The sequence below is a fragment of the Myodes glareolus genome, chromosome 1 (genome assembly GCF_982192425.1).
Source record: "Myodes glareolus chromosome 1, mMyoGla1.1, whole genome shotgun sequence".
Taxonomy (NCBI): Eukaryota; Metazoa; Chordata; class Mammalia; order Rodentia; family Cricetidae; genus Myodes; species Myodes glareolus.
In genome coordinates this window covers 114,873,136-114,881,775 of record NC_142026.1, presented here as the reverse complement: position 1 = coordinate 114,881,775, position 8,640 = coordinate 114,873,136, and the positions used below count along the sequence as shown (strand labels likewise).

Genomic DNA, 8,640 nt, shown 5'->3' with positions numbered 1-8,640 from the left:
AAGGCGTCAGCAGCACTTTCTGTGCTCAAACGTGGTCTCGTACACTGTACACAAGGAACGAGACTTTGGCTGCAGTTTAACTAGCAGAGAACTATTCAGACTTTCAAGTGTGAAGCATTAAGTGAGTTTCATTCACTAGCAGCGCTAACTGGAGACTGGAGATTAGTGATGGGAATGCCATTTAGAGACTTTAGCAATAATTCAAGCAATAGATGGTAAGCCAAGATGGGGTAGTGGTGTTTTGTTGAGAGCTATGGTAAAGGGTGGGGTTAAGGGTCAAATAAAGACGAAAAGTTCAAATTTTTCCCAACTTTCTTACTTAGTGCCTATATCAACACAGAAATTGTTTATTGAAATATGAACAATGGGAGCTTGTGGTGATATTTTGTTTGTCTTTTAACAAGTAAAGCTTGCCTGAAGAACAGAGTGCAGAGCTAAGACACTAGAGGCCATGCAGTGACGGCACACACCTTTAATCCCAGGACTCTGGAGACAGAGGCAGGCAAGATTGATCCCATCTCAAAGAGAAACAGAGTCAGGGAATGGTGGCCCACACCTTTAATCTCAGCACCAGGGAGGTGGAGATGGGAAGTAATAGGGCTGGGCGGAGAGAGGATTATGATGCAGAAGAAGACAGGAGCTGAGAAGCAGTCTGAAGATAAAGTCAGAGGGTGCAGTCTGAGAATTAGTAGAGACAGGATCTCCCCGTCAGTCTTAGGATTCAAGAGAAGTAAACTGGCTTTTTGGTGGTTGGCCACACTGCTTCTCTGATCCTTCAGCTTTCACCCCCTAATGTCTGACTCTAGGTTTTATTTATTAAGACCAATTAGAATTCATGTTACAGGAAAAGAAGCAAGTTTGGGATGACAATAAACTCCAGTTTAGCATGTCGAATGCAGATTGTGTGTAGTGCTTGATGCAGCAGAACAGAGCCCTGACAATGCATGTAGATAATATTTAGGCCATGGGAATGATTGTTTTCCCTTAGGAAGAGAATGGTATAAAAAGAGAAGAAGGCTAAAGACAGAAAATGGGGACACACTGCCACATGAAACCTTGGCAGCGAAAAAGCTATAGAAGGTTAAAGAGATCCACAAGATTGATACTGTCAAGCTGGGAGGATTTGCATGCTATCTTCTTATGTAGATTCAGATGCTTAAGGAGTGGGTTAGACCAGGGTTCTTAATGCTATGTCTGGTGAGTTCCTGGTTTCCATAGCTGTACTGAGTGCAGAGTAGACCAAAAACTGTGGCAATTATTATGATCATAGCAGGTAAGGATTTGCTATCAGAAGCTCAGATGTTTAAGAAATGGAGCATTTCTTTATTTTTTCCCAAGGAATTTACATATACGTCCCTATGGGGAGCCAAAGAAGGCTTGAGTGAGTGTGTTGGGGAATGTGGTGCGGGAGAATTATCTGTATTCTGTCAATCATATTTTAATAAAACGCTGATTGGCCAGGCAGGCAGTATAGGCAGGAAAGCCAGACAGGAAGTAGAGGTGGAGCAAAGAGACTGGGAGTATTCTAGGAAGCTCCCTCTGTCAGTTCTGCCCAGACCACTGGAGAGGAAAGATGTAAGCTGCCCCGCTGAAAAAGGTACTGAGCCATGTGGCTAACGTAGATAAGGATAATGGGGTAACATAAGTTATAAGAGCTAATAAGTAGCCTGACCTAATGGGCCAATCAGTTTTATAATCTTATGGAGTCCTGTGTGTGATTTTCTTTGTGACTTGCCGGCAGTAGGTTATCGGGCAGGAACAGAAACCCCAACAAGCCGGCCCTCATGTTACAGGAATGTTATTTTCAGCTGTGTTACTTTTGTTTATGCTGCATTTTATTAACTGTGAAGCTGTGATTCTCTGCCTGTCTAGAACACCTGATGGTCCTAATAAAGAGCTGAATGGCCAATAGCAAGGCAGGAGCAAGGACAACAAGCAGAGGGTATAAATAAAGGGAGAAATCTGGGAGGAGAGAAAAGAAGGAGCAAGAGGGGGAGGAGAGGAGGACACCAGGGGTCAGCCACCCAGCTACACAGCAAGCCATGGAGAAAGAAGTAAGTATACAGAAATAGAGAAAGATAAAAGTCCAGAGGCAAAAGGTAGTTGGAGTAATTTAAGAAAAGCTGGAAAGAAGCCAAGCTAAGGCTAGGCTTTCATAACTAAGAATAAGACTCTGTGTGTGATTTATTTGAGAGCTGGGTGGTGGGCCCTCAAAAAGCCAAAAGAATAAAACATCACGCAGCATGAATGTGTAGAGAACAGATGAAGACCTGAGGGAATGTGTGCTGCTTAACATGGGCACAGCCATGTCAGGAACAGCAATGCCTCATACCCATGGGAACAGCCAGAGCCTTTCCAGAGTGAGGCTGAGAGGGACAGATGGTACAGACTTCCTCTGCTCTAAGTGTGAACCTTGATAGTGTGTGTAAGTACAAGTGTGTACTTGTGATTGACTAGTGCTTATAAAACCTAGCAACTGGTGGCTTCGGCCTCCCAGACAGTTGCAGCCTGAGACTGTTGTCCTCTGAGAGCCTTGTCCTCGCTTCCCGCAGAAACCAGCTAACCTCCTCCTGTGCTGTACATAATAAACATGCTGACATTCTGGCTCTTGATGTCAGCTTTCCAGGACATGAGTCTGTGTGTCTTTTCTTCCTGTGTGTCATTCCCTCACTACCGCAGTCAGGTTTCCGGGACCAAGTCATGCTGGAGGCAGCATATCCCCCTTAACTTAGAAAAATCCGATCTTAACTTGTTTAAGGCTTTCGGCATTCAAAGGAGGGCATGTTAGCCTCTGACCTAGATTATAAAGCTCATCAAGACAGCATCAGGATGTTGTTCACTCTCCAGTAATTAAACGGGACCTGGCAAATGGTGAAGCGTCCTGTCTTCAGACAGCTCCCCCAGTTGAGTCTGAGCGGGCGTGTGAACGTGCACTTGAGTGTCATGCTGGACATTAAAAAGATACCTGAGGTCTCCATAAATTAGCGGTCATATCTCATACTTCTCAAAGGAGGTAGGTGGGCTACCTCCTTTCAACCTCTTCTTCATTACTGACTTTGCAGAGTCACCTCTTAAGTTGTCCCTCCCCAAGGACACCTCAGTGCTCTTGTTCAGTGAGTACATGCCTTCACCAAAGGTTTGGCCAGCTACTATGCCAAGTAGCTGGAGGTAGGGGCCACATAGGTGCTGGTCACCTAATCGAATGAAGGAAAAATAATGAACCTGTAGGAAAACACAATATCCTAATTGTCCTGTAGCTCTGTTAATATATATGAAAGGATATTGATCAACTATTTAATCCATAACATCAGGATAATAAATACGTAGAGGCAGACTGGCTGGGAACTATGCCACCTCTCACTTCCAAATGAGACAAGCCCCCAAATCTTACTCTCTATTACCTCAGAATCTTGTGAGGTGACTTTCTTAAAGCAGATTCTTAGGACACTTCAGGGGCATATTCATTCAAACTCTCAGGATAAAATCAGACACAGGGTTTGTTTGTTTGGTGCTAGGGACCAGCCCAGACCTTCTTAAGCAATGCACATGCTCTAACATACAACCAGCTGGACCCACAGCCCAGAAATTTATTAGACCATGAGTACACTCCATGTAAGACTTACGTCATCGTGGAAGCTTGCGCCCAACGGAGGCATTTGTATATCTGTTTGTCCCAGGACCTTTGCACCCAGGTCCAGCGCATGTGGTGGTACTTCACTTGCTTTCCCTATGTGCTGTTTTTGAGGATGATACAAGATGGATTACCCAATCCTGAACCGGTGTCAACGTGAAGATCACTCGTGGTTGCCGACACTGGCAAATCCAATCCCATGTGAAACTGTTATTCTGATTACATAAAAGGCTCTCTGAACTCACAGGCAAAGGAGCAAAGTAACCGGCCTGTGCTTTTCAAAACTAATGACGGGTAAACCAAGAGTTTAGCTGGACTCAGTGTCACACATCTGGAATACCAGCAAGTCACAGACTGGGAAGAGAGGGGGCCAATTGAGGCCTGCCTGGGCTATAGAGCAAGTTCAGGACCAGCTTGCTCTAAAAAGTTATATCCTGATTCGAAAACAAAAAGAACGGGCTGGAGAGATGACTCAGAGGTTAAGGATACTTACTGCTCCTGCAGAGGACCCTAGTTCAGTACCCAGCATCCATATAGGGCAGTTGGCAGCCACCTGTAACTGCGGCTCCATGGGATCTGACACTCTCTTCTGACGTTAGTAGGCATGGGACTCACATCCACACCCCCACACAGATGCACATAATCAAAAATAAAGTATTTAAAAATAAACACACAAAAAGTAAAGAACTGTTGTTGGTTAATGCCCTCTGCAGAGATAGTGTAACTCATACCTCATGCCAGACAAGCGTCTCAGCTGGATCCTGAGCCAGGAAGGTGCCCTTCTTCATCACAGGCACAAGCGACAGAAGTATTCAGTGAAATTTCACATCTATGTTAACTTCCTGTCTGTGTTCATTAAGTTTGTTTTTGTAGGCACATGTTTTAGTAAATATGTGTGTGTATACATGCATACATATGTACACATACATGGATACATATATAACTTGCAACTTAATTTTAAACATTCAAAATGATAGGTAGACAATACAAGAGCAGAGAGAAAGATAGAACAAATGCAATAAAATATTAACATTTGTAAACTTATGCAAAAGGAAATGTGGAACTTCCCTACACTTTTCTTCTGCAGTTTCTCTGTCTGCAGGCATTTAAGATGAAGAAGGGTCTTTTAAAAAGTCTGATGCATTAAGAAGAAACTCCGATGACAATGTTAAGTCAACTCAAAAGTTTGAGAATTATTCAAGTACCTACTGTTTACCAACTTCTCCTGCGATTGACTGTTCCTCTCTATTGCCTTCCAGAAGGAAAACATTCAAGAAGCTTCAAAACAAAATTAACTCGCCTTTCTCCACCTCCCTCACACAATTTGCCCACGGATTTCTACTGAAAGATTTTTCTGTTCTTCGCACCCACAGCGTTTCTGTTGTTGGTTTGTTTTTAAGGTGCCACCTACGCAGGCACAGTCTTGCCTTCCTATCCCACAAGAAAACTCCGTCCTCTTTAGCTTCTCCATCAAGGCTGAATACTTTCAGAAATTCCAACCAACTCTAAAACTGAATTTCTAAATTTGAAAGAACAACAACAAATGCTTTCATCACAAGTCTATGAGAATTACAATTGCTTTTCTTCTTTTTCCTTTTATTCTCAAGACATAGAGCAACTCCTCTTTGTAGCAAATTTGATGAAGAGAAATGTTTTTAAGACAACTGTTAGATTAAGACTGCCTTATAGTGCAGAAAGCATGACAAATGACAGGAGAGCTTGCATTTTGACAGAAGAACCTTTGATATTTGGGGGTTGTATTTTCCTATTTATAAAATAAGAATGGTGGATTTGATCTTTTTAAAAATATTTTTATTATAGCATTAAAGCCTGCTTTAAAAAATTCCCCATACCAAAAGGATATTTATATTCAAACTAAGCCCACCAGAGGGTAGCCAAGCTTTATTCTATGCTTGAATGATAACTGGGCAATGTTTCCTTTTATTGGGGAAGTAATGCTGAGCAACCTCCCCACTCTCAAACTTAATTAATAAAGTCAATAATTATTAGAATTACTCTCCTTAAGGACTACAAAACACTGTCACAAAAATTAAAAGAAATGATCTGAACCTAAATTCATTTTCTTTAAAATCTTAGTATTTGTTTTTGAGATATTCATCCAAATATCAAAGATATACAGAAGTTTATTTTAAGAAAACGATGTATGCACACAGTTAATAAATATTTGGAAAGTAAGTAATGAGAAGTGAATTTTCTCCAGATCCTTTAATTGAGTCTTAATTTTCAAAAAAGGAAATGTATCCAGTTTCCTATATCCATGTTGTTCTGAACCTGAAGATTTAACCAATCTACGGAAAACATTTGAGGAATAAAATTATGTCAGTACCAACCACGTAACAGCATTTTTCTTCTTGTCATCTGTCCCAAGACAATGCAATTTGTGCAATGAAGTTTTCTGAAGAAGTCTTATGAATCATGCAGAGCCTCCAGGCTGACATTAGCTGTGTAGAACATCATCATTTGCAGAGCGATGGAATAGTCTAGGTCAAGAGCCAAAGACATCTTTGGCTAACTTTCGTTCCTTTAGACAATGCTTTGCTATCAACCTTTGTATCTGACCTAACATCAGCTTGACTACCAGATAAAACTCTTAGTAGAGCTAAGCAGAGAGATTTGTAATCTCCACCAACCCTAAAGCTAAGAATTATTATTATGTTTTTCTTTCTTTTTTCTTCCTTCCTTCCTTCCTTCCTTCCTTCCTTCCTTCCTTCCTTCCTTCCTTCCTTCCTTCCTTCCTTCCTTCCTTCCTTCCTTCCCCCTTTTTCTATTTTTCAAGACAGGGTTTCTCTGTGTAGCTCTGGCTGTTCTTAAACTCATTCTGTAGGCCAGGCTGGCCTCGAACTCACAGATATCTGCCTGCCTCTGTCTTCAGAGTGTTGAGATTAAAGGAGTATGGCTCTGCTGTCTGGCTATGCTAAGATTTCTGTAACACATAAAAAGTATAGAAGAGAACCTCCTCGGGAGCCGCGGCCACGTGCGAGCGACAGGCCCGGACATGCCTGATGGCCACAAATCCGGGAGCCCAAAAGGGGTTATAGGTGGGCAGCGGAGGGATGCCTGGAGTTACTGTAAAAGACGTTAACCAGCAGGAGTTCGTCAGAGCTCTGGCAGCCTTCCTCAAAAAGTCCGGGAAGCTGAAAGTCCCCGAATGGGTGGACACAGTCAAGCTGGCCAAACATAAAGAGCTTGCCCCCTATGGTGAGAACTGGTTCTACACACGAGCTGCTTCTACAGCAGGGCACCTGTACCTGCGTGGTGGTACCGGGGTTGGCTCCATGACAAAGATCTATGGAGGACGGCAGAGAAACGGTGTCAGGCCCGGCCACTTCAGCAGAGGCTCCAGGAGTGTGGCCCGCCGCTTTCTCCAAGGCCTGGAGGGGCTGAAAATGGTGAAAAAGGACCAAGATGGGGGCCGCAAGCTAACACCTAGGGACAGAGAGATCTGGACAGGATTGCCGGACAGGTGGCAGCTGCCAACAAGAAGCATTAGAACAAAGGATGCTGGGTTAATAAATTGCCTCATTCATAAAAAAAAAAAAATAGAAGAGAACCTCCTCTTGACTGTAGTCCATCTAGGTGAGTATTTCCTCCACTATATAGGGAGTTCGAGGCCAGTCTAGGCTACATAAGACTTAGTCTAAACTTTTTAAAATTGCTTTCCAAGGGAAAAAGGTTTTGTGTGTGTGTGTGTGTGTGTGTGTGTGAGAGAGAGAGAGAGAGAGAGAGAGAGAGAGAGAGAGAGAGAGAGAGAGGGAGAGAGAGAGAGAGAGAGCGCTTGATTTACTTGTATATTCATAGAATATTTCTGAAAAGAAAACAGGCAAACATGTCACAGTTTCTCCAGGAAGAAGAATGGATGCTAGGCAGTAGTGGCTACACCTTTAATCCCAGCACTCGGGAGGCAGAGGCAGGCAGATTTCTGAATTCAAGACCAGCCTTGTCTACAAAGTGAGTTCCAGGACAGTCATGGCTACACAGAGAAACACTTTCTTGGGAAAAAAAGGAATGGAGACACTGAAAGTCAAAATTGAACAAGATTTACTGACTAATCCCTATATTCTTTTAGTTTTTAATTGTGTACCACAAGAAAATATCAATAAAAACTCCTATAGTACATCTTAGATATTATTCCATATCAACACATATTTTTATCATATATATTTTTAGCAACACAGAAGTTTCCAAATTTACTTGAAATGATTTTTGACTGTTTTTACCCCAAATAATATTGCTAACAAGAGGTTTTGGAGGTAAGCAGATAGGAAAAGCAGGCTCCGCCGCTAATCATCAGGACAAAGTTGTCAGGAGCCTGGTGAAGCTGAGATCGCTTTCTCTTGAAGTTTTAGCAATTGAAGAAGTTAATTAGCTAAAATAGGAAGAGGCTGGAAAGATGGCTCAGTGTTAAGATCCAAGAGGATCCAAGTTCCATTCCCAGCACCCACTTTAGGCTACTCATAACAACCTGAAACTCCAACTCTATGGGGTCCTATACCCTCTTCTGGCCTTCATACCCACATGTACATGGCATTGTTTTTCTCTCTCTCTCTCCCTCTGTCTCCCTCTTCTCTCTCCCTCTCTTCTCTCTTCCTCTTCTCTCTCCTCTCTTCTCCAAACATATACAATTTTAGAGATCTTTTAAAACACAAGAAAAGACACTGTTACTGCTGTTACTACTGCAGCTACAGTTGTTTGTAGCTGCTTTTTTCCTTAAAAACACTGAATGGTGGGTATTAAGTCATATGAGTCTAAGATCATATACCTTTTGAAAGGAAACCCTCCCCACAGACACCTAACCCTACTAGCCAGATGTGTAAAAACAGGAAAGTGAGAAGCAGTAAGAGACATAATTAAAACGGGAAAGCATGGAGCAATTAATCTGGTTTTACTATAATTAAACTGCCCAACTTGAATAGTTTAGGTTAAAAATGGGGCTCTTCAAGAAATTAAATTAACACCACCCCCATCCCCACCACCCCCACCCCCCACCC

General features: G+C 42.4%; 1 pseudogene; it reads left to right on the top strand.

Moving 5' to 3' along the window:
* Positions 1 to 6,618: 6,618 nt before the first annotated feature.
* Positions 6,619 to 7,186, top strand: LOC125408123 (small ribosomal subunit protein eS19 pseudogene; annotated as a pseudogene).
* Positions 7,187 to 8,640: the final 1,454 nt, after the last annotated feature.